Source organism: Furipterus horrens, unplaced genomic scaffold (genome assembly GCF_987537825.1).
Source record: "Furipterus horrens unplaced genomic scaffold, mFurHor1.1.pri manual_scaffold_10, whole genome shotgun sequence".
Taxonomy (NCBI): domain Eukaryota; kingdom Metazoa; phylum Chordata; class Mammalia; order Chiroptera; family Furipteridae; genus Furipterus; species Furipterus horrens.
Window position 1 is genome coordinate 99,727,116 of NW_028327180.1, and position 27,047 is coordinate 99,754,162.

The 27,047-nt window shown below is 49.8% G+C and overlaps 1 long non-coding RNA gene across 1 annotated transcript; it reads left to right on the plus strand.

Annotated features, from left to right (window-relative positions):
• Nucleotides 1-388: 388 nt before the first annotated feature.
• LOC150001042 (uncharacterized) lies at nucleotides 389-27,047 on the plus strand. Its single transcript, XR_016513284.1, has 3 exons — nucleotides 389-560; nucleotides 7,733-7,872; nucleotides 27,010-27,047. It is a non-coding gene; the product is annotated as an uncharacterized LOC150001042 (long non-coding RNA).

The window sequence follows — 27,047 nt, forward strand, 5'->3', positions numbered from 1 at the left end:
CACACGCCCAGTTTCTCGGTCTGAGACCTCTGTCCTCGGATTCTTGGAGAGCACAGATGCGGACGACAACCCCAAAAGGCAGGAGCGAGTATATTTCAAAATCGTGTCTGGTTTACAAACAAGTTCATAGAGATTTGAATGCAGAGCTGCAGACTGAGCTGGTTTACTGCACATTATAAATGGAAATCCTTTTGTTTTCTCTACGTTTTTAAGAAATCCAGTTGCAAGGTCATTAATAACATTATCCATTATACCAAAAACAAATGGATTTGTCGCTTGCGCACAGAAGCTGAGGTTGACTCTGGAAACAAATTGTATCAAAATAAATGAAATTATTATGATAATATAAAGTAGGCTGCAGTGATTAATCTTCAGAAACCAAATTTTGACCTGCTTTGCACTTCAAACAACAGCTTCTGTTATGTAAATAGTGGGATTTTCAAGGACAATGTTGCTAAATTACAAGAGAAATTCTATTCATGGATACAAATTAGAGACAGGAAGTCTGGTCTACACAACAGCCAAAGCAGAGGACAATGGAGGAGGCCGGGGCGGCTCAGGTAAGAGCGTTCATTAGCAGGAAAGGGATGGGGCGGGCCTGGGGGTGGCGCTGTGTATTGGGCTAATTTCTCTGTTGGTCTGCGTCACCAGCAGGTATGAGTGTCACCGTGTAAATATGACCTTGAATAGACTCATTGTTCCTGCATCTTCAGCTCTTTGAAGACTCCAGAAGTTCCCAGGAGCTCACCTATACACACATTGCAATAATAAATGTAATGAAGTTGCAAAGCACTTTATAAAATTTACATTTTGGATGATTCCACAAGGCATTGACTCCCGACATGCTCAGAATTACCCAGATAGGAGTTCGCTTTCAATTTTCACTCATAGATTTGATTTTTTTTTCTTTCTCGTAGACCTTGATGGATCTTAACTGCATTTGACATTAGAGTCGTATAGCCTATATTATTCCATATATTCTTTCTTGACACCGACTGATTTATTCATATTTGCAGTTACTTGAAATAGAGGCTGGTTCCTTTCATAATTAAATAAAACCAAGTGTTTCCAGAATTCTGATTGCCTCCTGAACAAAGAAAGCAGCGTACAAGAAGACATAAAAATAACAAAGCGTATACCCAAAATAATTACTCTTAAATTTCTCAGAAGAGATTCAGATGTGAGAAGGGATCAGCAACGCTGCCAAAGCTCAGAAGGAAAGACTGAGGCATCTACGGTGGTATTTCCATTGGAAGCAGTATAATTAGGGGATTCATTTAACAGCGTATATGCTATTTAGGGTTTTGGTCTTCCTGATGGAAAGTAGGCTGGTTTAGGAGCAAGGGGACCCGAGGCGCAAGCGAAGTGGTTTGGGGCAACTCGTTCCTCCTCTCTGGACATCAGTCTCTTGTGTATAAAAAAAAGGAGGATTAGACTGGACTCTCCAAAGATCCTTCCTGCTGTGCTCAAGAGCTGGTAGTCTGAGCAAGAATCCCTGTTCAGTGTGATGAAGCTTCCAGAACCCTGTCCTTTCTGTGTGTGTTACAAACCACCTGTCGCCAAGGCTGAGCAGGGGACGGCTGGGCGCGTGTTGTATACAGCAAGCAGGTAAACCCTCGCACCCAGAGACGCTTGGCTGTGGTTGAAACCTGCTCTCCACAACGTGAAAGCTCGTCCCTGATGTACGCACGGCACAGCCGCCTCGTCTGCCTGAAGGATCCTGCGGCTCTGACGCATGCGGCCAACGAGGGTGGCGAGAGGAGTGGCAGAGAGCAGGGCCCACGGGTCTTCCTGTGCTCAGAACGTCGGGCAGATCTGCGGCCGTGAGTCAGCGCCACCTCATCTCTCAGTGTAGCCGAGGCGGCTGTAGTAACCGCCCACGCGTCCCCTGGCCCCCCGGCGCCCAGGCCAGCCGAGAGCCCGGGGCGGACGTCAGCCATGTGCGGGGAATCCTGATGAGCTCCTTCCGCCTCCACTTGGTTGCCCCATCTGCTTGGTTCCCTTGTGCTTCTCCCGGGCACTTTTATCCTGGTCTTCTGGGAACCGTGTCAGGGGATCCCACCTGATACTTTCTTACGCTTCCTCCTCTCTTTCTCTGCGCCACTGACGAAGTCAAGAACGGGCTGTGAGCGCCGTAAGAGAAACCAAGGACAGCTCCCGGCAGCCCTGACGGGCGCGGGAACTGTCCGAGGTGCTGAGCGCCCGCTGGGAGGACTGCGCGTGGGTGTGTGGTGCGCGGTTTTCTTTTGTTGTATTAGGGTTCAGTGCAAATACAAAGTGGAAGTGAGAGGCTCCAAGCGAACTTTTTCACTGGACTGAACTGCTTGGTGGAGGAGAAAGTGCTTGAGCTTCGGAGTCTGGCAGCTCTTGTTTCAATCGGAGCCGATACCTTGCCATTTGACATTGAGAGGATAGCTTAACCGCTCTAAGCCTCAGTTTCTTCATATCTAACATCAAAGCTAAATTTACTATAAATATTATTGTCAGTCTCAAGAAAGAATGTGTGCGCACGTGTTTGGCATATAGCAGGTGCACGATAGACGCTAATTGGCCCTTTCTTCCCCTTTCCTCCACCAAATTCAGAGCTAAATTATATAAATTCCTTTTAAAACAAAGTTAAAATTTTTTCCTTCTTTTCTACACAGTCCACCTGAAATTAAATAAAGCACGGATTCTTGAGGAAGAAAAGGCCAGCCTCTCTGGAGGAGAGGCAAGGAATGAGAATTTTAGAAAAACTTACTGGTTATCTCAGCAAGAGAAAGTTATCCTATTTTGTGGGTCTTTTTTAAAAAAGATAAAGCAATGTGTTTTTTAATTTTAATTAGAGGACTCAAACTATTTTGTATCTACGCTAACTTAGAATATCACTAGACTATGTATCTAGACCCAACTAAAAGATTTGTAGTTCTTAACACTTCAGTGATTCTGAGTTTGCAAGGGGATTCCAATAGATATAAAATCCCCCCCATCCCCAAATAAAGCAAATGTTCTTTCTTTAGTGACTCTGGGTTCTTCCTGAGTAACACATTTCAGGCTTAATTTTGGGAGCATGTGACATGAGACATGGAGTTTCAGGAAGTGTTCCTGTACAATTATACAATCACGTGTGGCTGGAAAGATATGATTTGGGTGGATTGATTGTTAATATTACCCAACTTATTTCAACAAACAAACAAAAAAAAGACTTAGTGGCATCCTCTGGTTTCAAGCAATAGAACAAGTTGCTGGATATATCAGGTATAATATCTTAGCTTTGTTTTGTTTATTTATTAGTTATTTAAATTCTATTTTATTGATTATGCTATTACAGTTGTCCTGATTTCCCCCCTTCCCCCCCTCCCCCAGCACCCTCCACTCCCTCAGGCAATCTCCACACCATTGTTCATGTCCACGGGTCGTGAGTGTAAGTCCTTTGGCTGCTCCATTCCCTGTGCTGTACTTTACATCCCCGTGGCTGTTCTGTAACTACCTGTTTGTAGTTCTTAATCCCCTCACCTCTTCACAAGTTCCCCCACACCCCCTCCCATCTGGCAACCATCAAAATGTTCTTTGTATCCATGACTCTGTCTCTGTTCTTCTTGTTTGCTTAGTTTGTTTTTTACATTCAATTGTTGATAAATATGTATTTATTGCCATTTTATTGTTCATAGTTTTGATCTTATTTTTCTTAAACAAGTCTCTTTAACATTTCATATAATAATGGTTTGGTGATGATGAACTCCTTTAGGTGTGTGTGTGTGTGTGTGTGTGTGTGTGTGTGTGTGTGTTGTCTGTGAAGCTCTTTATCTTCCCTTCAATTCTAAATGATATCTTTGTGGGGTAGAGCAATCTTGGCTATAGATCCCTGATTTTCATGACTTTGAATACTTCTTGCCAAACCCTTCTAGCTTGCAAAATTTGTTTTGAGAAATCAGCTGATGGTCTTATGGGAACTTCCCTGTAGGTAACTAGCTTCTTTCCTCTTGCTGCTTTTACGAGTCTCTCTATCTTTAACCTTTGGCATTTTAATTATGATGTGTTTTGGAGTGGGCCTGTTTGCATGCATCTTGTTTGGGACTCTCTGTGCTCCTTGGACTTGCGTGTCTATTTCCTTCACCAAGTTAGGGAAGTTTTCTTTCATTTTTTTTTTTCAAAAAGATTTCCAATTTCTTGTGTGTTCTCTTCTCCTGCAGGCACCCCTGTGATGTGACTGTTGGATCGCTTGAAGTTGTCCCAGAGGCTGCTTACACTATCCTAATTTTTTTTGGATTATTTTTTCTTCTTGTTGTTCTGATTGGTTGTTTTTTTCTTCCTTTCATTCCAACTCATTGATTGTTGGCTTCATCCACTCTGCTGTTGTTTCCCTGTAAATTGTTCTTTATTTCAGTTAGAGTATCCTTCACTTCTGCCTGGATCGTTTTATGCTGTTCAGGTCCTCACTAAGTTCCTTGAGCATCCTTATAACCAGTGTTTTGAACTCTGCATCTGATAGATTGTTTATCTCCATTTTGTTTAGTTCTTTTTCTGGAGTTTTGATCTGTTCTTTCATTTGAGCCATGTTTCTTTGTCTCTTCATTTTGGCAGCCTCCCTGTGTTGTTTTTTGTGTATTAGGTAGAGCTGCTTTGACTCCATGTCTTGGTTGTGTGGCCTAATGTAGCAGGTATGTCCTGTGGGGTCCAGTGATACAGCCTCCCCTATCACCCGAGCTGGGTACTTGAAGTGTGCCTTTCATGTGGAATGAGTACTCCCTCCTCTTGTAGTTGAGCCTTGGTTGCCCTTGGCAGATCAATGGGAGGGACTTACCCAGGCCAGTCAGCTGTGAGGACTGGCTGGGACCACTGACCACCAACCTCCGCCCTCCGTGGAGGATCAGCTGTGCAGGGGCAGGGTGGTGGTGCTCCGACGTGGTCTGTAGCTGCCCACTGGGAGCACAGGTCCTGGGGTTTCCTGGGGGGTGCAGACCAATGCCAGCCCCACCTGGTTCTGCCCGGGGCCACCTGCCTGAGCTATAAAGCCATCTGAGATGGCTGCTGCTTGTGCTGGGCTTGGAGATTCCCAGGTGAAGCCAAGCTGTGAACCTAGGCTGGTTGCTGCTAGTGCCAGGCCTGGGGCTCACTGAGGCCGGCTGTCACTTGTTTGGGAGGATTTAGGCAGTTGTGCAGCCTGAGCCAAGACCATCCATTCATATGGAAAAGCAGCTTGGGTGGGCCCATAAGTTGGGTGGGGCGGAGTCTCAGGGGATCTCCAAGGCGGGGCAAACAGAGTTAGCAGGGGTAATGGAGTTTCAGACATGGCACCAGCTTGCCAGCTCTGTGTGAAGAGGATTCAGAAGAGGGTCAATGGCTTCTGCTCATCTTAATGTCAGCCGCTTCAGTCCCTCCCAGTGTACCACCGGTGTCTTCCAAGCTGCTCCCCCGGTGCTGGAGCTCTGAGTGAGTGAGTCTGAGCAGGTGAGTCTCTATGTGGGTTCTTAAGAGGAACCGCGTGGAGCTCCAACCATTTTGTTGACTGACTCAATCCCCACTGGTTTTTGCAGCCAGAAGTTATGGGGACCTATCTTCCTGGCACTGGAACCCTGGGCTGGGAGCTTGGTATGGGGCTAGGATTCTTTGCTCCCAAGCTATCCCTCCTGAATTTTTATCCTCCACACATGGGTGAGGGCCCAGCCTCTTCCATGTCTTCACCCCTCCTACCAGTCTGGATGGATGTGGTTTCTTTAATTCTGTAGTTGCCAGACTTCCATTCAACTTGATTTCTGATGGTTCTGAGTAATGGTGGTTCTATATTTTATCTGTAATTTTGATGTGGTTGTGGGAGGAGGCAAGCCATGTCTGCCTAGGCCGCCGTCTTGACCGGAAGTCTCTTAGCTCTGTTTTTACAAGTAAAGGATAGTGGATGGGGATGGGAGGAGGCTGGAGAAAGGGGCCCCATCCCCTTGGCTTGCCTGGGAGAAATACGCTAGGAGTGTAGTCTCAGTTTCTCTGTATTAGGAAACACCTAGAAAGTGCCTCCCCTTCACACAAGTCACAAGTAGTGAGATTGGCCTGTCTCTATTAAAAATTTGTAGCTTAGTATCTGTATAGTTCAGGCACAAGTAGCTTGCTCGGATCGTTAAAAGTGAGAGCTGGGAGAATGTTGAAGCCTAGGAACTCGTTTCAGAAAAGGCCAAGCTGGAACTGAGGCGCTCCAGTTCCCAGTCAAGGGCTCCTATCTCCGTGCTCCTCCCTAACTTAACCGTTACATCCTTTTAAATGCTTTGCATAGTCAAACACGGTTTTCTTAAAAATTAATAATTTTCTACACCACATCCAGTGATCACGTTCATACATTGCTCCCGGAATTCACTACTGCATTCAACATGGGTAGCTAATTATTAAAACTTTGCATTGTTGGTGTCTGTGACATTGTGTTCTTTTGGTTTTCTTCCTTGCGTTCTGGGTGGGGTTGTTTTGTTTGTTTGTTTTTCTTCTTTTTTCTCTGCATCTGTTTTCATTACCTGCCTGCTCAGTGCATGCGTCCAAAGCTGAGTTGTCATAGGTCTGTCCTTTCTCTCCCCACGCTCTCTCCATCACCAGTTTCGCGCTCTCAGCTATGATATCTATGTTAGTGACTCTGCCGCTGATCTGTACCGAGCTGCAGTACATACTAAGCCAACTGCATGATAGGCCTGTCACTCAATATGTCCTCAACTTATTTATTGTCCTCTTCCCCATCTCTCTTTCCTTCCTCCTGGATTCCCTATTTCTTTTTTTCTTTTTTTTTTAATTTTATTTTGTAATTTATTTATTTATTTGTTTATTTATTTTTAGAGAGAGGGGAAAGGAGAAGGGGGAAAAGGAGGGAGAGAAACATCACTGTCGTTGCCTCTCACTTGTGCCCCCAACTGGGGACCTGACGTGCAACCTAGGCATGTGCCCTGACTGGGAAGTGAACCAGCGACACTTGGCTCCCAGGCTGACGCTCAATCCACTGAGCCACAGCAGCCTGGGCTTTTGTATTCCCTATTTCTGATGTGCTGATGCTTCCCAAGTCATTCCAGTTGAAAACTCTGGCATTGTCGGTGTCTCTGCTCCCACCTTACAAATCCATTCAAATTCTAGTCCGTTTCTAAGATCTAATTATACTTTTACACTATGTCAGCTCTGTAGTCACCGCGTCCACCTCAAGGCTCCTAACTGAATTCTCCGACTCCGCCAGCTCCACCTCAGCCTGACACTCTGTTGGCCAGGTCAGTCTTCCCAAAGCACAGCTCTGAAGCTTGTAACGCCTCTGCTCAGAAGCCTTCAGTATTTCTCTGTGCAAAGTCCGAAGGGATGTTACGAAGGCCCGTAGTTTACCTTTGCATTCTTCATCTCTCCCTGCTTTCAGCCTGTATTATAGTTTTCTTCTACGCTGGCCAGTGAGATGCTTAAAGGCAGCGTCTAGGTCTGCTGTACTTCCTCCATTCAATAAATATCTGTTGGACATCTCTGCATAATTGTGACGGTGTTGTGGGAGAGAAGCAAAGGTTTTGCTCAGTACGTCATCTGTTCTGCGGTTTTGCAGGAAGAAAGTCGCTGAGTTCGAATGGCAGGGGACATTTTCACAGAGAAGCTGGGTATTAAATGAGCCTTTGAAAAGGATAATGGAGGCTGTGATGGAGAGGAAGTGCTGGGTCTCTTAAGGAGCAGGCACAGGGAGGGAAGGGTGAAGCCATTGGAGGCATGCTAAATATGTAGTTAGTGATCTCTGACTTTCCGTCCTCTGTTCCAGATCTGGTCTCTGTTTCCAGGGATACCTTAAGATAGACTTACCTCCTTTCCAGTCGCCAGCACTCACCTAGCATCCGTGAGGAACAATGGGCATTACTCTGGCCAGGTGACCAAATAGCTACTCACAAGAATGAACAAAGTGTGAGTAGAAACATCAGCTTCTAATTGAGTAAAGAAAAATGGAAATTTGTGTTGGAAATGTCTCTCTATTCCAGTCTTTCTGAAATTCTCCCCTCTGGATACCCAGATGAAAATGTCGCAGAAACGGTGGGGAGAGGGTTAACCTTATTTTCTGCTGGCTCTATAACACCACTTGGTGGGGGCTAAGGTGAAATTTCAAAGAATAACCTTCTCTCCCAGCGCCGTCCACGGCCTGAGCCCTAAGAGCAATTGAAATTAGAGGGTCAGAGCCAAACACGCTCTCAGGGGCATTTATTCTCAAGACACTAAGTTCGGTGCAGCCTTGAGCTTGGGGTTAAAACTCTTATTGGCTCTTTCTTCTCGTCTGACTCGTTTACCCCGCCCCCCTAGAATCTTGACCTCCACGCCTGGCTAGCCTCTCTTTAGCTGAATGAAAGGTGCAAAGTGACCGCACGTCTTAGATGGCAGATCAGAGAGGGGCTGCAGTACTCCCGGCCTCCCCCGGGAGCACATGTCCACCCGCGTCCCCACCGGCGTCCCCACCCGCGTCCCAGGCGTCCCGTTGCCTTGCCCTCAGCCTTAGGCCTCGAGGGGGGAAGGAGACCTTTGTGTATGGTGCTGGTGCTGCTTCCGTGACAGAGGGTCAGCTTATTCCATCCCAACTCTTTCCCCCTTTCCTCCGTGATTCAGTCCAGCGACTGAACAGCCCATCTGGGTGGAAATGGGGGTAGAAGACATTTCCCTTACACACAAGCAGCCCAAATAAATAAATTCTCCAAGTAAACTTTCCTTTCCTTTTCAACAAGAGGCAGTCAAGCTGTCTTTATTTCACTCCCCAGCTCCCAGGAACCCCAGTTGGGATTCACTAGAAAATATTTTTAAACCCTGAGGACGAAGGAAAAATCCTTTGTGGAAAGAGACCCTGTGCTGTGATTGGTTTTTAAGCCTGGCTTCCCGAGAGCCCCGTAAGGTAGTAAAAGGACCGCGAGAACAAAGGCCTGATGCTGTATTGCTGCCTTGAGTCTTTGGGTTTGACAGATAAGGTCAGTTTGATGCCAAAAAAAAAAAAAAAAACCCTCTCATGGCGTGTGAAAGCAAAAGGAATCTGAATCAATGTGTGGTATTTTAGGTCAAGCTTAGACTTCACTCTTTTTTTATTGTGCTTCATATTTTTCTTTGCCAGTCTGGCAATGCAAAGAATTCTCTCAACTCCCAAAGCCTATAACAAAATAAATACACATTTCATATGCTGCTTGAAACAGCAAGTAATGTTTTGATGTTTAATCTCCATTTTTAAACAAATAAGGAGTATCATGAGTCCTGGTTTGAAAACCACCGAGGCCAGGGAGCATAAAAGATATTTGTGTCCGCTGGGGGCTGTGGCAGGGGTGGGGGGGAGGTGGGGAGACTGCTGTTTCCTTTGCAACTGAAATCAGCATTAACCCTCAAATTATTACATAAATGCAATTCATGGTGTTTCAGACCTTGAGGAAGGTTATGCTTATAGCGTGACGTGGCCAGGAAATATCTCTACTGATAAGGATAAGGATTGGTTTTGTTTATTTCTGTGTTTCCAGAATTTAAAAATAGTCCCTGGCACACCGTGAATGCTCAATAAATATTTGTTGTAAAAGGTGCGCTGGGTAGAGAGCTGAGCGCCTCACCAAGTACGGTTCCCAGGCGTGGGCGTGCGCCTGATCAGAGTAGAGGTCCCCTAGCGTCTCCCTCCACAAGGCTACTTGATAGCCCGATTTGCTCCTGAAAACTATCATATAATCAAGACTGGTGCGTTGCAATTTTAATTAAACATTGGAGATGTGTAAGCCCAGGAAAAAGACCAGAAACAGCCCTCCCAGTTTTGACTGCTTCTTAGAAAATAGAGAGTGAAGGGATGCCCTCATCCGGCGAATAAAAACTGTAAAAGAGCCTCCTTTGAGGAAGAGCAGAAAACAGGGACTAGGCCTCAGCTAATCTCGTTCTGTCATTGCCATTAATACTCCTTACGGGACCTCAGCAGGCACGCCAGCCATATAGACACACACAGACACAGGCATTGCAGTTGGAATCTCGGGACGTAAAGCGAAGAGAAAGAGTTCACTCGCCTCCTGCACTGCGTAGCTCCTGGTTGCCGTATTCTAGGACACAACACTCGGGGACTCTTTGGGTGGCCCTGGGCTGAACAAGAGTTACTTCTATGACCCCCCTACCCCCACGGGCCCATATTGGGCTTGTTTGTCCTCTCAGCCCAAATGAAAAGTAACCCCACTGACATTTTGTTGAGTAGCAGTCACCGTGATTAGCACATGCCTTCAGGAGGCTAGTTCTTCAAACCCAAGAAGGATATGGCTTTGTTAGGGGCGGCCACACGGACCTGCTCCGTGATCAGTGTCTGAGCGGATGGACCGGAGAAGAAGGATATTAAAACTCTGACTGTTGGAAGAAATGAAAAGCGGCCGGGAAGTAAGGGGCAGAATGGGGGAGGGGCTTACTGAGCAAAAGTTCCCGTCTTCTCTGTTACCTGTGGAAGGAGGGGAGACATGGTTCCGGGCTTCCTGCCTGTGCAGTGAGCACTGGAGGTTCTGTCCAGTAGGTTAAGGATGTAAAAGCTCAGCCTGAGCGCTCTGATGTAATGGGTCTTCACCTCAGACAGAAAACTCTGATTCTCGGACGCAGCTATTATTAAATAAGAATTTATTGTGGACATGGAACCTGGTTTTTTATGCCATTATCCCACCTGTGGATAAAGATAAATTGTCATAAAATTTCCAGTCGCTGGAACATCCCTATTCTTAGGGGTCTAGACCAATAATAAACCGGTTCCCTTGGGTGGGCTATTGTGGCTTTAGTTTGCTGCCTGGTCCTCTCGGTCCCTGAGTTCCCTAGTAATTTCTTCTTTTGTCAGGCACTTTGATGTCTTCAAGGAATTTTTTTAAATCCAGCATTTAGCTGTTTCCAGTGAGACAGGGTTGCTCTAAATAATCGTGCTCCCTAATTCTAAGGAGCTCAAATTGGTCGAATCAGGCACACTAAGAAGGGACATACATGGATGTAAGGGCATGTGAGGATGGGACTCCTTTCTCTGCCTTTCCTCCTCCAGAGGTTACCAAGAACCAAAGAAGTTGGAAGCTGGGTAGCAGGTAGAACAACTCCCGAGGTTCACAGCGGAAAGCGCCAAGGCCCTGAGAGGTAAGGGACTCGCCTGAAGTCACAGAGCTAATTGCGGTGCCGTCTGAGCAAGGAGCTTCTTGGACGTCTCAGCCCACGCGTTCCACGCCCGTCCTGCATCCCTTCTCCCTCCATCCCTTCCTCAAGGGCATATCAGAGATCAGCTGTGTTACTCCCTCATGTCTCGTCTTCGGGCTACAGTTGTCTGTCTTTTGGGTAATCTAAAATAAGCCAGTGAAGTCACGGGACTCCCTGAAAGAAAGGAGAAAGGGCACAGAAAAATTGTTTGAAGAAATAATAGCTTAATTTTTCCAAAATGGATGAAAACCCTAAACTCACACATCCAAGAAGCTCAAGGAACCCAAGCACGATACACACGAAGAAAACCGCACCAAGCAAGGCACACGATAATCAAATTTCTCAAAAGCCGTGAGGAAGAGAAAAATCTTAAAAGCATTCAGAACCTCTTTAAAGTATTGAAAGAAAATCTGTCAATCTAGAATTCTATAACCCAATGAAAATACCTTCAAAAATGAAAGCAAAATATAAATGTTTTCAGAGACACAAAAACCAAAAATAATGCTATCACCTACAGATCCACAGAACAAGAAATCTTAAAGACGAATTTTGGCGTGAGAAAAATACCGGGGCAAACACGGCTCTGTATGAAGGCGTAACAAACACCAGGGATGATGATGACCTAGACTACATGGTCATCTATGGAGAAAATCCTCTGGAGTTTGCAGGAGGGCCACTAGAACCAATAAATGAGTTTAAGATCAAAATACACAAATCTGTGGTATTTCTATAAACTAGCAGCCATTAGGAATTGAAATTTATGATAGCACCAAAAACATAAACTGCTTAGAAAAGTGTATTCAAAAGATGTGCAAGACTAGTACTATAAAAGCTCCAAAACACTGCTCAGAAAAATTAAAGAAAACCTACGTAAATGGAGAATCGGACCAGGCTGGTGGATTGGAAGACTCACCATTGTTAATCCGCCCCAAGTGGACCTATAGATTCAATGTAATCTTAACCAAAACTCTAGCAAGCTATTTTTTTTATAAATTGATAATCTACTAAAATTCCTATGGAAATTCAAAGAACCTAGAATAGTCAAAACACTTGAAAAAAGAAAAAAAGAACTCAGTTGGAGGATTTACGTACAAAGTTGGAGAATCTTATTTAGCTCTTACTTTAAAGCTACAGGTACCAGGATAGTTTTAGAGTGCTGATAAGCAGATAGAGCAATAAAACAGAATAGGAAGTCCAGAAATAGACCCTCACATGGATAGTCAATTGATTTTTGACAAAGGTACAAAATTTAGTGGAGAAAAGAAAGTCTTTTTAATTTTTTTATTCCCATGCAAAAAAGAAAAACTTTGATTCGTACCTCACATCATATTAAAATGTACTTCAAAATGAAAAGCTTTTGCTCTTTGAAATACACTGTCAAAATAATTTTTTAAGCCATGGACTTGGAAAAAATATATATTTTCTAAGTATAAGTCTGACCGAGGACTTGTATTCAGAACATAAATAAGAACTCTTAAAGCTTAATTATAAGAAAACGAACAACCCCATTAATAAATGGCAAAAGATTTAAACAGATGCTTCAGCAAAGACTATATACAGAAGGCTAATGAACACATGAGAAGACATACCACATGGTTAGTCATGGAGGAAATGCATCTTTAAACCATGAGATGCTGCTACTCACCCACGAGAATGTCTAAAACAAAAAAGGACTGACCACGGCGAGTGTTGGCAAGGGTGAACGTTCATACACTGTCACAGGTTAACCAATATACCCGAGAAACTGTAAGTGTGCATTTGGGATAACATAGCACATGAGATGACATTCGTCATGGCCTAGCATGGCGGTATCATGTGATTTGAATAGAGAAAAGCCCAAGGATAAATCTTCATCCAAGGAAAGTTCCCTTCCTTCCTGCCCCCTCTGAGTTTATAGTCCTGGCTCATGACACGGGTCCCGCAGCTCCCGCTGTGAACCACCTTGTCTTACGACTCACTGCCACCCCAGTGAGGAGAGCACCGTGGCCCAGCCTCCCATGGCCCCCAGACACTGAAGCCGGTGGTCTGATCCCTGTCCGCGCAGCACTGGTTCCGGGACATTGCAGGTTAAGCCAAGCGGATTTCTCTCTGAAACAAAATATTTTCAATAAAGCTGCAAAGAAGAAAACACTGCCTCTTAGAGAAACGCACTGGGTAAAGATATAGAAATATTTTTTTAAAAATTATTCTTTGTTTTCTACAAGGCGCCAAGGCCAGGATCTGAGTTCATACAAATCCATAAGGAAGAAGAGAGGAGCAATTCTCAATAATTTATTTGGACCTTGACCAATTTTTTTCAAGGTTAAGTAAGACTGATCCTTAGAGAATTTTCCTGACATGATATAGAATAAACCAGTTACATAAACTTGAAAAAATCATACAAGTTTTACAACATTCAATCTTCCTCCGTTCCTGCATCCCCTTCCCCCCCCTCCTCCTTTCTCTCTCTCTCTCTCTCTCTCTCTCTCTCTCTCTCTCTCTCTCACACACACACACATACACACACACACATTCTCTCTGTCTCCCCCTCTCTCACTTTTCCCAACCCCCAACACAGTAAATCTGGAAAGGAACACCTCTGGGTGACGTTTCTACATCTGTAAGATGAAAAGCTGCATTACCTCGAAGGCCCATGAGAGCGCATCCAGCTTGGAAAAGCCAAGATATACTGCTCACTTGATCACGAAGTTCCTAGCAAAGCCCAAACTAGGCTATATTTTAAGACACAGACTAAAAGCTTCCATGGTCTGATTGCGCTCTGTAAAGTCAGAGAGTTAAAGGGTCTTAAAAAGCTAGTAAAGCGACCTGTGTCTAAGATCTGAGTGACATCAGCGAGCTGATTTAACTGGTTTTAAAAACAGGTGACAACCACAGCTACATGCATGAGCCTCGACCCCTGCCCGTACATTAGAATCACCTGGGGATTTAGTCCCAGGTGGGGCCAGGAGGCGTCCCGTAGTTGTTTCTGTGGCCCCCGGCGATGTTTAGCATCCCAGGCAGGTGACATTCACAGCCAGGGAGGAGAGCCCTTCGTTACACTGGACCAAACAGCAGGAGCAAAGCCGGCCACAGCCCAGCTCCAGGTCCTTGCCTATCTGGGCCCTGCTGGCTTTGGGTAGGCCCAGCCTCAGTCTGAGTTAACGCCTGGGAGTTGGGGCCACTTCTTCCCCCAACACCCAACCTCTGGGTGGGTCCCACAGGTCACTACACAAATGCTAAAAATATCAGTTTGTGCAAAGCAAATACAGTTCAACATTTTAAAAACCCAAAGTAATACTTTGTACTAATTCCAGTAATTCAGGAGTGAATACATTTAAGGACAGTCGCGTGCCCCCACCCCACCCTGCCCCCCACCCCATCTCTAACAGCTCCACGGAGGTGGCAGGCGATGGTCGCTGTTCAGAGTATGCATTGAAATGTGTGTAGACTCACACACAAGTGTATGAGCCCGTACATCACGGCTTTGTTCTTTTTTCTTCCTTCCTGCCATGCGCCTCAGTCAGCTAATCTGCATCCCGAGCGTTCTGTGACGCCTTGTGGGTTAAATGCCCTCCTGCGACCTCACTTACAGTGGCAGCAGAGGGACTAGCAAGGACATGCTGCAGGGTAAAGAGAACGGCAGGGAGGAGAGAACGAGAACCTCTCGGGGCCGGAAGGAAGCAAACGCAGGAGCTGAGACTGTCTTAGAAAACCGGGGAGGAGGCTCCCACACCAAGCTGCAGAACTGGGGGCCCGAGTGCTTCGAGGAGGGAGGGTGCAGGGGACACCAGAAACTGGGCGACTGGCTGAGCGTCTGCACAAGAAGCTCCTGGATCCTCAGGTCCCTCTTCCCATTCTGAGCAACGGGGTGATCGTCCTCCCTGCCCCCCAAGCAGAGGAGATGTTCTCAAACCCGGGCAGGCCCTGCAGGGCTGGTTCTAACACTGAGTGCTGCTCCCCACCCGGAGTTTCTGAGGCAGCAGGGCCGCGTCGGGCCTGAGGATCTGCATTGCAAACAGGCGTCTAGGTGCTGCTGATGCTGATGCTGAAGCTGGATGCTCCCTGGTCAGAACCACTGAGCCAGAGATTTACTCTGAGTCAGACGTGGGCACGCAGGGAGAGCGTGGGCACCCGCATCCTGGGGACAACCTCGGCCCCTTCTCCCAGGAGGGACCCAGAATGTCAGCAGCCAGACTCGCACCCCCAAGGTGGGAGATGGAAATTCCTTTCTGAGGAATCTGATCGGCCCGAAGGAGAATCGCAGCGTCCTTGTCAGTGGCGAGGACGTGCCAGGGAAGGGCCAGTTGCCCGGGTAGGGGTTCCCCGCTGCCCTCCAGGCATCATCTGGGAGCTTTCGAAAACATGAATGACAGGGTTTCACCCAACCAATTCGGATGTCCCGGGGGTGGGGCCCAGGCATTTGTGTCAGTTTTAAAGCTTCCCCAGGGTTGAGGACGCAAGGCCAGGTGAGGGCCACCTGGGCAGGTGACCGGTCAGGGCACCACGGGCACCCCCAGCAGCACCGCTGAGGGCTTCGCTGCTGTGCGTGATTGACAGTCAAGTCACCAAATATTTGAGGAGGCTCTGACAGGAAACCAGAGGCCAGAACTAGGAACAAAAAAGGAGAACTCAGGGGAAACAAATAATGAAGGCGAGGAATACTTCAAAAAAAAAAAAAAAGCCATGAATTATATCCTCAGACAGATAAAAGACGGTGCTTCATGCATGAAAAAAGAGCAGGAGGGCGCACAAAGAACATCCAGAGAACAAAACGGAGCTCTTGCAAGTTAAAAAATATTGTGACATAAGGGAAATTTACAACAAAATCTTTGGACCTCGTGTTGCAAAATCCCTGAAACAGAACAGAGAAGGGGAGAGAATGGAAACAGGAGATACGAAAATTAAAACATCAGCCCAGGGGACTAACACCCGATGAGGAGAAGAAAACAAAGAAAGCAGAGGCGGGTTATCAAAGTAATCATTGAGAAGAGGGGCAGGGCCCCGGTTGCTAATCACGGTTTCTGCTGGGCGTGGCGGAGGTGTCCTGAAATTGCCTCGTGGTGACGGTTGCAGGACTCTGTAAATATACCAGCACCCGTTGGGTGGGGTATAAATGGGTGAATGTGATGGCGTGTGGATTATATCTCAGCAAAGCTATTTGTCTCAATGCGCCCCGAAATCCGAGTGCTCAGATTGAAGGGACCCACCATCCGCCCAACCGCCTTGCACTGAAACATCTGAATATGTCACTTCGGGACACGGGCGACAAGGAGAAAGCCCTAAAAGCAAAACTCCCAAGGAAACAAGTCACGTATGCAAGGCCGGGAATGGGAATGGCATCGTACTTCCCAGCAGCGACACTTCACGCAACGGGGCCGTGGAGCCGCGGCTCCGAAATCCAGATGAAAACATTCTGACCAGCCTAGGATTCTCGCTAGCATAAGGACAGACTGCAAGGTGGTTGGGCTGCGTTGGCTAATGGCCACGTGAAGGAGGGACATGCAAACTTCATTCTGAAGGTTTGTAACTTATACATCTCATTAAAAGTTTATTTTTTATTTTTTATTTTTAGAGAGAGAGGGGGGAAGGGGGAAAGAAAGAGAAACATCGATATGTTGTCCCACTTATTTCTGCCTTCGTTGGTTGATTCTTGTACGTGCCCTGACCGGGGATCGAACCCACAACCTTGGCGCATCAGGACGATGCTCTAACCAGCTAAGCTACCCAGCCAGGGTGAAGGCATGAACTGTGCTGACCCTGAAGCTGGCGAACAGCAACAAACAGCCAACTAGCCAGGGAGCCCCGCCCCCCATGGCCTCACCGCCCTTTCCCAGGGGCTCCTGTTGTTTTCTGGTGTTTCTCATAAAATGAACATGACCCTGAAGAAGAAAGTCCACAGCCAGCAGGGGCTGTTGCAGAGAGTTTAAGAATCCAGGCTTCGGATTAAACAAACCTATAGCCCGTGACATCATCACTACCACTTGTAACTTGGGGCCCATTACCCAGTCGCTGAGATTTAATGTCCTTTTCTGGAACATGGAACGAACACTGTCTTCTCACTGGGCTGCTGAGAGCAGATGAAATCCTGTTTGTTACGCGCAGAGCAGGTGCCCGGTACAGAGCCGTCCCCGCTAATTGGTGGTAGGAGTGCCAGTCCTAGTACATCAATACCTGTCACAGAGGTAGCAGGAAAAATGAAGGGGTCCCACAAAGTAATGTCATTGGTCAACGTGGCGGCCCGTAAAGGTCAGTGACTTACACGTGGTCTGAGTCTAGTTTGCTCTCATACTAACGCTCGGTGCATAAAGAAATCCCATTTTTTATTTTTCTTCCATCCACACTGAGATGGATTTTTCACTCTACTTCAGGTTCTTCTGGGAAAGGACCTAAGAGCTCAGTCTCGATCTGAAACACAGCTTCCTGGTCCGAAGGCCTTTTCTTCTCTTGTTCACTTCTCATTGTTAGCATCATGCTTACGGAGTCTGGAAAAGATTTCGGTTTGCATTTTAGGAGAGCGATCTGTCCACAGTAGGCACATATATTAAGAGAGGGCCAGAGGGAGCCTGGGTTTAGAAGAGGATCCTATGCATTCGTGACGATTCATGATTTGGGGGTCTGCCCCTTACTGGATTGCAGCACTGAAAACACCTCTAGCAAACACCGGGTTATTGTAGAAGCAATTCAGATACAAATGTCTGTTGTCAGGAGGGAACAAAACGCTTCAGATAAGAGTGAGCCCATTGAAGCATGTGGTTTTCTCTCGGCTTAGCATCTGGTGCCCTCGCACAGAGAGAGAGGGCCTGAGCCTCAGCCGGACCTCGGGCACGTCCCCCGACGGCTGTGGCAGGCAGACTGTAGCTGTTGTCCCTCTGGTGGGGGTCAGTCGGGCCCTGAGAGCCTGGGGGTGTCCGCACACAAGAGACGTGATAGCCCTGCTCTTTGAACAGGCTTCTGCATCCTGACTCTGAGGAGGGAGGCGGAAATGCTGCCTCCTGGGGCCTGTGAATGGCTCGTCCAGCCCAGGTTCGCATCCTAACCACCCACGCACTGCCCTCCCACCCCCACCAGGGACAGTCCCAGTCTCAGTGATGATTCTTAAAACACTCAGACACAGATAAACTTTGAAAGGAACACACACACACACACACATGCGGCTCTTTGAACTCACAGACAGCACCTTAAAACACATGCAGAATTTCCTTAGGTGCTTTGTCACTTGGTACGCCTAACACCCCTGTGTGGGGTAGGACCACTTTCTTCCTTGCAGATGAAAAGGCTGGAGAGAGAGACGCTGTCCGAGATTGCGTAATTAGCATTTGAAGCCACATTTCTTGACTAGAAATGACATCTTTTCCATGATACTACACTGCTCCTTTTAATTATAATAATAATAACAGCAAGTATTTATTAAGCTCTTACTGTGGGCCGGGTATAGTTCTAAGCACTTTTATCATGTTGTTTAATCCTTATAATGACCCCAATGACATGGAATGCTTTTTAATGGTGTCATTGATGCCTTGGAGACTGTGCAAGGGGGAGTGTGACGTTCAGAGGGTCCCTGGGCAGCACACAGGGACTCTCATTTCCTGCGTGGGAGGCAGGGAGAGCCCGGCCCACGGCTTTGCTGTGGGGGCAGCTCCAGCCCTCCAGAGCCAGACGTGGGATGGAGTGGGACCCTGACGGTCTCCACAGGGTTGGCTGGCGGGCACCCTTGAAAACCTTGAAGCCCCAGACCCCTCAACACCTCGTGGCCCTGCAGCGGCGGCCTGCCCCTCCAGTCGGAGACTAGCTGGGAGACCATGCAGAAGGCTCTGCCTTTCAAGGCCACGTGCACCCCCTCAGGATATGTCCCCACCTCCCCTCCTGGCGACGGACCAGGATCAGAGGTCAAGGCTAACACATCCCTAAGGGAAGAAAGTGACTGTCCGAGGAGGAGAGTCCAGCTGGGTCCTGGAGGTGCCGGAAGCGCTTCTCCTGTCTACGTAGACTGCACCCCGCCACCGGCACGGGTTCTTGGAGGAGGTGCCCACGGGCCACGGCCGGCTCTCAGCAGCCTGGAGAAGCAGTGGCCCGTGCTTGGTGAGGTGGAAACGTCTGGACGGCCGTGGCAGACTCGGAGGAAGGAACCAAAGGCCCGACGTCCCCGCTAACTTCCCGCGTGCAGAAACCCAGCCTGTGACAAACCTTCGGACCTCTAAGAAGGCATATTCATTTGAATAGCTTATGATGAGTTTGTTCCACTTTTCTTCTTTAGAAAGTTGTTCATTTACAAGAAACTTTCTCAGTTTACTTGAGGAAAATGCCTTTTGTGGCTGAAGTTCATTCTGAGTAGGAAGCATCACCAAAGGACATTTTCTTTCCCAAGAGGCTTCAGTACACAGATTGTTCAATTTTTCTTTTTCAGAGGAAGCTCTCTGCCATATCCCTCTTCAGAACAAATTGGTTAATCCTTATCTCCCTGACTGATGAGAAGGTTGCCCTGGTCGCATTCCTGCTCGGTTTCATTATTCTGTTTTCCTGGCCGGGCTGTGTAATTTCTCTCCTTGTGGTTTTCCTCGGGGCGCCGTGTGAATCACATACTGAGCTGGGTTTGGCGTCCGGGTGACAGCTTCCTCCTACCGTTGTGTTTGAGAGCCCGGCAGATAGCGATGCCAACATGGGCGCTTCCTCTGCGCCAGGCGCGGGCCTCGGGGCTCTCCGTGGTCGGCCCACTTCACCCTCACAACGGCCTCATCCAGACGACTAAGGCTGGAGGCTGAGAAACCCGTCACGGCCTAAGGTAGACAAATCAGGAAGCTTCACCTCTGGGTGACAAATGGAGAAACTGAGCCAGAGTGGCCACCGAGCCTCGTTTGAGCCGTTCCCAGGACGCCCTGGTCAGGTAGGGAAGTCCTGGTCATCACATCTGTAGGTCTGGGCCTTAGAAATCCAGCAAACAGCCATTGCCTGCCCCCCCCCCCCCCCGGCCAGCAAATGTTGGGGCGAGTTCTGTGAGGCCGGCAGCCACGGACGGAAAGCTGGGTGCCTGGGTTCTAGTCCTGTCCCGGGAACTTTTCCTCCTGGGACCCAGTCTCTCCATCTATAAAACGAGGGCATAGACCAGAACAGAAACTGCACGTTGGTGACCCGAGGGCCACGCGACTCCCACAGATGTGTTTTGTTCAGGCTGAGGGGCTGTTCGTTGTTAGGGGCAGGAGACTTGTGTGAAATTTGAATTCCTTTAAGGTGGCCAGTTCTGACCCTGGCCCCACGACTCCTTCTGGTGTTAAACGCGTCAAGATTCATACATTTCTGTGCTTGCCAGGTCCCCATCGCTTCTGAGATGGCAAGTTTGGGATTAAATTCTCTCCAGGATCTGTATCAGTTGGGTTTATTTCCCTCTGGGGTCCCCGAATCCAGGCACTGCAGCGGGACCCCGGGAGGGCAGAGGAAACACATGATTTGCTGGCCCGGTACTTCCTTAGGGTCCTGGGACCCCGACACCTGGCTGGCCTTGCCCAGCACTGCCCACTCTGAGGGCAGCGCCCGGGAGGAGGACGTGGGCGCGATGCCCCGCCGTCCTTCACAGAGGTGAGCGATGGTTGGCCCGCCCACCGTGGGAAGGACACATGGCAGAACAAGTTCCCAACGGGGCCCGGAGTGGCACAGTCGCCTACATGGGGTGAGCACGGTCTTCAAACTGAGTGGGGCCCGGAACCCAGTCACTCCGCTGGGTGCACATCAGCCCTGACGGATCCAGCTCTCCGCTTCTGTTGCTGTCTGTGGTTGTCATAGTTACACAAGGTTTCATGGCCTGATTCCCCCTCTTCGTGACAAGAGGCTCCAACCCACTTCTTCCCGAGGACTGGAAGCCGGGTGGTCGCCAGCTGCGTGCATTGAGGTAACCCCGAGATTGCATTGCCAACACCAGTTTGGCTCCTGGGCGCCCTGGGGAGCAGGAAGGGCCCCATCTCCTCCGTGTGTGTGAACCCCCTGGTCCTCCTTTCTTATGGCACCAATTAACTTATTCCAAGCCCTGCTCAGTCTAATGACCAGAGCTGCTGTCATCCCCCCAGCGATGTGGCATCTGAAAACACCCCAGCTGCCCCCAAATATCAGGCGGGCGGAGATAATGTCGGGGAAGCTCAGGGGGGCTCCTCTCACGCCCTAACAAGAAATGCACAGGAGCACATTAGGGAGACTCTCTGCAGAGCCTTTGGGTGAGCGCAGCGAGGGATGGAAAAATACATAGAATCCCATCGATAATAAGGGCCTTTCTGAGAGGAACCAGCATTATCTGGGGGCTCTCGCCTCCAGACTGAGTTCGGGGGGGGGGGGGTGCTCTTCTCCCTATGAGTGTAGGGAAAGCATTTCAAGCAAAAGGGAGAATTAGATCAGCAAATGACAGTACCCACCGTTCCCATGGCGGGGAGCCCACCAATGCCTCTCCTTCCTTGGTGCAGGCTGTCAGCTGAAGCAGCCTTTACATACGTGTTTTTAACATGAGGGAAGCCCTACCAACATTTCGGCGAGCCGTGTTACGGTCGGAACTTTTCGCTGTTCACGCCCGTGGAGCTCCTGTGAGCTGCCGCAGGGTTCAGGGCAGGCGAAGGAACCCCCCCGCTTTCTGAAAGCTCCCCTTGCCCCTGCTGGCTCTTAGGACAGACCTACATTTGCACCTGTTTTCACTAACTGAAAGAAATCTAAAGAGGATTTTTGCTTTTACAAAAAAAAGCAAAAAAAGCAAAAAGGGAAACTAGCATTCAGTGTTTGTTTGGCACTGAGCAGTTACTGGCGTGGCGGCCCCCACCCCCACCCCCACCGCCAGCAGGAGAGAGGCCCCACCACGCTCCTCCCAGGACCCACGCGCCATGCTCTCGTCTCAGCACGAAGCCCCCCGGGCTCGGCGCTGGGCCTGGGAGCATCTCTGCTGTATCTCGATGTATGTTGTGCATCCCTGTTTTCACTCTACATTCGTGGTAGTTCAGGTTTCATGTGGTATTTGGTAGGATGTCGTAGGTTATTTTGGGGGGTCTGTGAACACAAAATCTTCCCCATATGAATCAATGGCCATGGCTTCTTTGCTTGATGTCACTTAGCCTACGGAAGTTTTGATAGAAGCGCCGCATCTGGGAAGCCGAGTCCCTAAAGATACAATACACAGGCTGACTTTTAAAACCCACTATATGTTCTTACCTCATTGTGAGGGAAAATACTTAAGAAGCCAAAGGTCTGTAAGGGGCTGTTTTTTCTTTTCTCGTCCACCTGCCGCACTGTGATGCCTTCTGTGTACCTAGGAGGCAGTCGATGGGTGTAGGTCAAGTTTATCAAACGCTTATTGTCGTCGTGACCTAATTATATAGATTTGCTAGAGTAGGAATCCTACTCTAATAGCTTTGTTCCATCTCAAGCTTCGCAGGGCAGACAGTTTGTTTAATTTATCCCAAATAATTTGAGAAATGATGAAATATTTTGTCAGTAACATAAGCCACCGTGAAGCAGGCCTACCTGAACGTGTTTTCCCGTGGTCCGACTCACACAGTGTCAAGTGGGGCTGGCAGAACCCTTAACCATTTGTTAAATAAGCTTCTCCTTGATGATCAAACAGCGTTCATCGGATCCTCTGGAGCCTTACCCAGCTCAGAGCGCTCAAAATAAGTACGTGAACACCGCAAAGCAAAAGGGGAAAGAAAAAGAAAAGGAAGATCGCCGTCCAGCCAGCCGCGTCCCAGGGCAATCCATTCACGCCTGTCCGCGCGGGGCGGGGCCTTGGCGAACTGCCTGCGCCGCGACCCCCAGAGGCACCAGACCCGAGACCACCGGGGACGCCATGCGGATCTGCCTGGACAGTTGCCTTCTCACCGCTGCGCTTCATCTCAGGCTCCCTTCCCAAGGGCGTACGGGGAGCTCTGCCCTCCCGAATGCGCCCAGAGCGACATAAACCCAGAGCTGAAAAGCGAGGGGTGCGCAGCAGCAGACAGAGGGGGGGCGGAAGTCTCTTGTTATTAGAATCCCACCGGGCTGGCATTTACTGTATGCAGCGGAGGTCGTCCTCCCGTCCACTCACTCGTCAGTTTGCTCATGCGTTTGGATGGAGCACCTACTATGCGCAAGGCACCACGCTAGGGGTGCAAGTGACCTCTGACGGGCCGATGAGATGATTCATTCCCTCCCCTGCCCGTTTCGGAACGGCCCTGTGGGTGTGATTCCCGTGAGGACCCCTCTCGCTGATGTACACCTCGGGGATTTGGTTGTGCAAAGGTCCTTAATCCGGTTTGCCCGGGTGTCCCACAGACCTCAGGGGAGAGCGGCTGTGTAAGCCACTTGAACCCCAAATCTCCGTGACTCAGACTCTCCTTCAATATCTCAGAATTCCACGTTGAAGCCCTAACTCCCCAGGTGATTTTATCTGGGGATTGGGGTATTCCAGCGGGGGGCGCATCCGCTGCAGTGGGCCCAGGGCTTCGGAGCAGCGGGACCACCGCAGCCCCGGAATCTGGTCTGCTCCCCTGGCCTGGCTGGAAGGGGCGTGGACCATGGTGCAGGGTCCCCAGGCCCATGTCTTGCCACTGTCTGTCCCTTCTGAGCACTCAGACCCTCCGTGACAGACAGGCCTGACTTCCCAGCCTCGTGTCTCCCGCAGTCTTAGCTGTGTCCTGGGCCCCGGCCACCCAGGTTGGCTCAGCCTTGCTGTCCCCCAAATGTCCTGTACACCCCTCCCCCCACCATGCTACTGCCCATGGCATCCTCTCCACCTGCAATGCCCCCCAACCCCATCTTTGCTTAAAATTCTCCCCATCCTCCAGGGCTCATCTGGATGCTGCCTCCCCCACGAAGCCTTTTGGATCCCGTTCACGCAGTGATGAGGGGAGACCAGGATCCCCCAGGGAATTTGTCATAATCATACCCCACCCTCCAACCCTCTCTGCCACCGGAAATGATGAGATTTGATATCATGTGACACTCTCGCCTCCCGAACTGGGAGCCGCTCCGTACCCTGCTAAGATTGTCCTGTCTTGTTGATGTTACCTGGTCTTACAGTGGCTTATGAACTTGGCTCTGAGGAGTTCCTTCTGGCTGCTGGGTCGTGTGGCCTAAGAAAAGCTGGCTGTCAGGCCACAAGGAGGCCCCGCGGACATGGCTCATGGCCTTTGCCAAGGTGCAGTGGTCAGCCGCACACGGTCACCCTGCACAGCGGACCTTGCCGGCGTCTCGGTGAGGGTCAGCCTCAAGCCTATCTCCTCTTAACCTCTCACCAGAGACTGAACACAAACTACAAAGTAATGCTAACACAGGCCCGATCAGCCCCTTCCCTCCCCGTCGGCACACTGTACCGGAAGCTGAGTTACAAGCCGGCTTAGAGAGCCAGAAACCAGAGCTGAGAGGAGCAATCCCACCGCCTCTGTGACTGGACTGTTTGCTTGCATCGGGGCCTGTGTATCAGTCAGGTTTCTGCAACAGTGATGCTGCGTAACAACCCGACAGCTCACTGGCCTAAAACAACAGCATTTGTTTTCCACTCACCAGATTGCAGGTTGGGGTTCAGGTCAGCGGCACGTGTGTGTCATTCTCAGGTCGGAAGGGTTGCCGGGGCAGAAGGCAGAAGCAGAAGAGGCGGGCTCACCAGGCCCACGAGCTCACACCTTGCTCACTCAAGCCCACAGACATTCCCCTGCACAAAGCAAACCTCGGCCAAAGACAAGGGGGTGAAGGATGGACTCGCCCTGGGGCCGGGGAGAGCCCTGGCAAGGGCAGGAAGGAAGGATTGTGTGCAAACCTTGCAGCCTGCCACTCGCAGGTAGCCTGGGAAGGGCCTCTGTGCTGCAAGAATGTCCCAGTCACAGGGACCGCCAAGGTGCCCAATCTCTGGGCTGTGCTGAGGCACGTGGGGGACAGGGTCCTCTTCAATGACATTCTTTCTGCTCAAATGCAATCTTTCTCTATATAAGTTATGCATTAAATCCAATTACAGTCCTGCTGACTGAGGGCTCTCTCCTAAGGTGACTTTGCCTCCTTGGCTCTGAAGCAGGAGGTCTCAAGCTCATAATTCAGCTCTGCAAGGGGAGTCTTCTTTTCCCTTCGTCCCTGTCGCTTTGGAAGCCTCCTTACTGCCCCAGGGGACCCCCCCCCCAGGAGAAGACCACTCCTCCAGGGCAGGGCCCATGTGTTATTCGTCTTAGAATTTGCTATGGCCTGAATGTTTGCGTCCCTTCCCCACAAATTCATACATTGAAATCCCAACCCCCAAAGGTGATGGTATTTGGAGGTGGGGCCTTTGGGAGGTGATAAGGTCCTGAGGGCTTGCCCTCATGAATGAGGTCAGTGCCCCCATAAAAGAGGCCCAGAGAGCGCCCTAACCCCTTCCACCACAGAGGACCCAGTGAGAAAGCCCCCTCTGTAAACCAGGAAGCTCTCACTGAACACTGAATCTGCCCGCGCCAAATCCTGGACTTCCCGGACGCCAGGACTGTAAGAACGAAGGTTTGCTGTGTGCAAGCCCCCGGTCTGTGGTGTGTTGTTGGAGCTGCCCAGACGGACGAAGGCAACATTCTCCCCAACCATCTGAACACATGCAGGAGTTGGGTATCGGGTTCCAGGAGCTTCCGGAAACTGATGGGACCGAAGCCGTTTCCGTTGTCCGTGTCCCTCCTGAGGTCCACGTCAAGGATGACGCCTCGATCACCGGGGTGTCTGCAGCCCCGAGAAGGTGCCTGCCCCGGAGAGAACACTCACAAACAATTGTGAGAACGAGGGGAGGCAGGGAGGGATTCTGCTCTGCTCCTTCCACGGCCGGCGAACCGTGACTTGCCCACCCTTTGCCTCTCAGCCTGAGAGCCTGCATCGTTGTCCCGGCCATGACTGCCTGTGACTCACGGGGGACAGGACGCAGCGTTCCCTTGCCAGCCCCTTTTTCCATTGGTTGTCCCACTTGCCTCCCGCAGGCTCCACAATGGCTGACTCAGGGCCGTGAGTCACACTGGCTCTGAGTGTGAATTAATGGGGGCTGTTGAGCGGACGTCACCAGAATCACACTCACTGACAAGGTGCTGCTGGCTTGGCACAGAGACCGACAAAGAAACGATCTTCTGTCTCAGGGGCCAGAATGCCAGGCAGCCCCACCGTCCCCAGGTAAGGGCGCAGACAGCCCCCGCCTTCTCTGCCTGGCGCTCTGGGACGCCTGCTCTCAGCCCCCGAGCACAGCTCTGATCAGCGTGCCACCAGGCCATCGTGTCCTGTCCCTCTTTGCAGAGACTGCGCTCCTGTGAGCAGGCACTGTGCCTGCTGCCCGAGAACCATTCAGGCGCGGACACTTGAATCGCCTCTGTTCTGTTCAGCTCCTACTCGTTTTTTTGCTCTACGTTCAATAAGCGAGAAAAAGCTGCCCTCCCATCTCCAGCGCACAGACGGGAGGGGGAGGGGAGAGCCAGCCTGCGCCCTGATTTCCTTTCCCCCTCCTTGCTTCTGAGGTTAACTGGGTCCTCCGGGGCCCGCTGGGCGTTTGTAATAGCACTGCAGTGTCAGGGGGCATTTACCGATAATAGGAAACGAGAAAGAGGGGAGAAACAGCTCTCACCTCCTCCTGCTCCTCCAGCGGGACCGCGTAGGAGGCCGCCTCGTGACCACGCGCCGGCTGAGCGGCCTGGCTCCTGCCGTCAAATCACTCATGGCGTGTGGCTGCCACAGGGACGGGGACACAAACAATGAACTGCCCCCAGGTGGGAGCACTTGATGAAGCCTGAGAGGAAGCAGGGGATTCCTTTGCATGTAGTCTCCCTATCTGAGGGAAGTAGGGAACCCTAATTCAGGCCCAGACTGGCTGACTGAGCTGCCTCGGGCCTCTAGTGATTGGGATGGGGGGCGGGGGCAAGGAGAACATGGTGTTGGGGGATCCAAAGAAATCTCTGTTGCTGCTGGACTCCTTCCTCCTTTCTAAAGGTGCTCTGGACACGGCAGAGTGGACGGCAGCCTGGAAC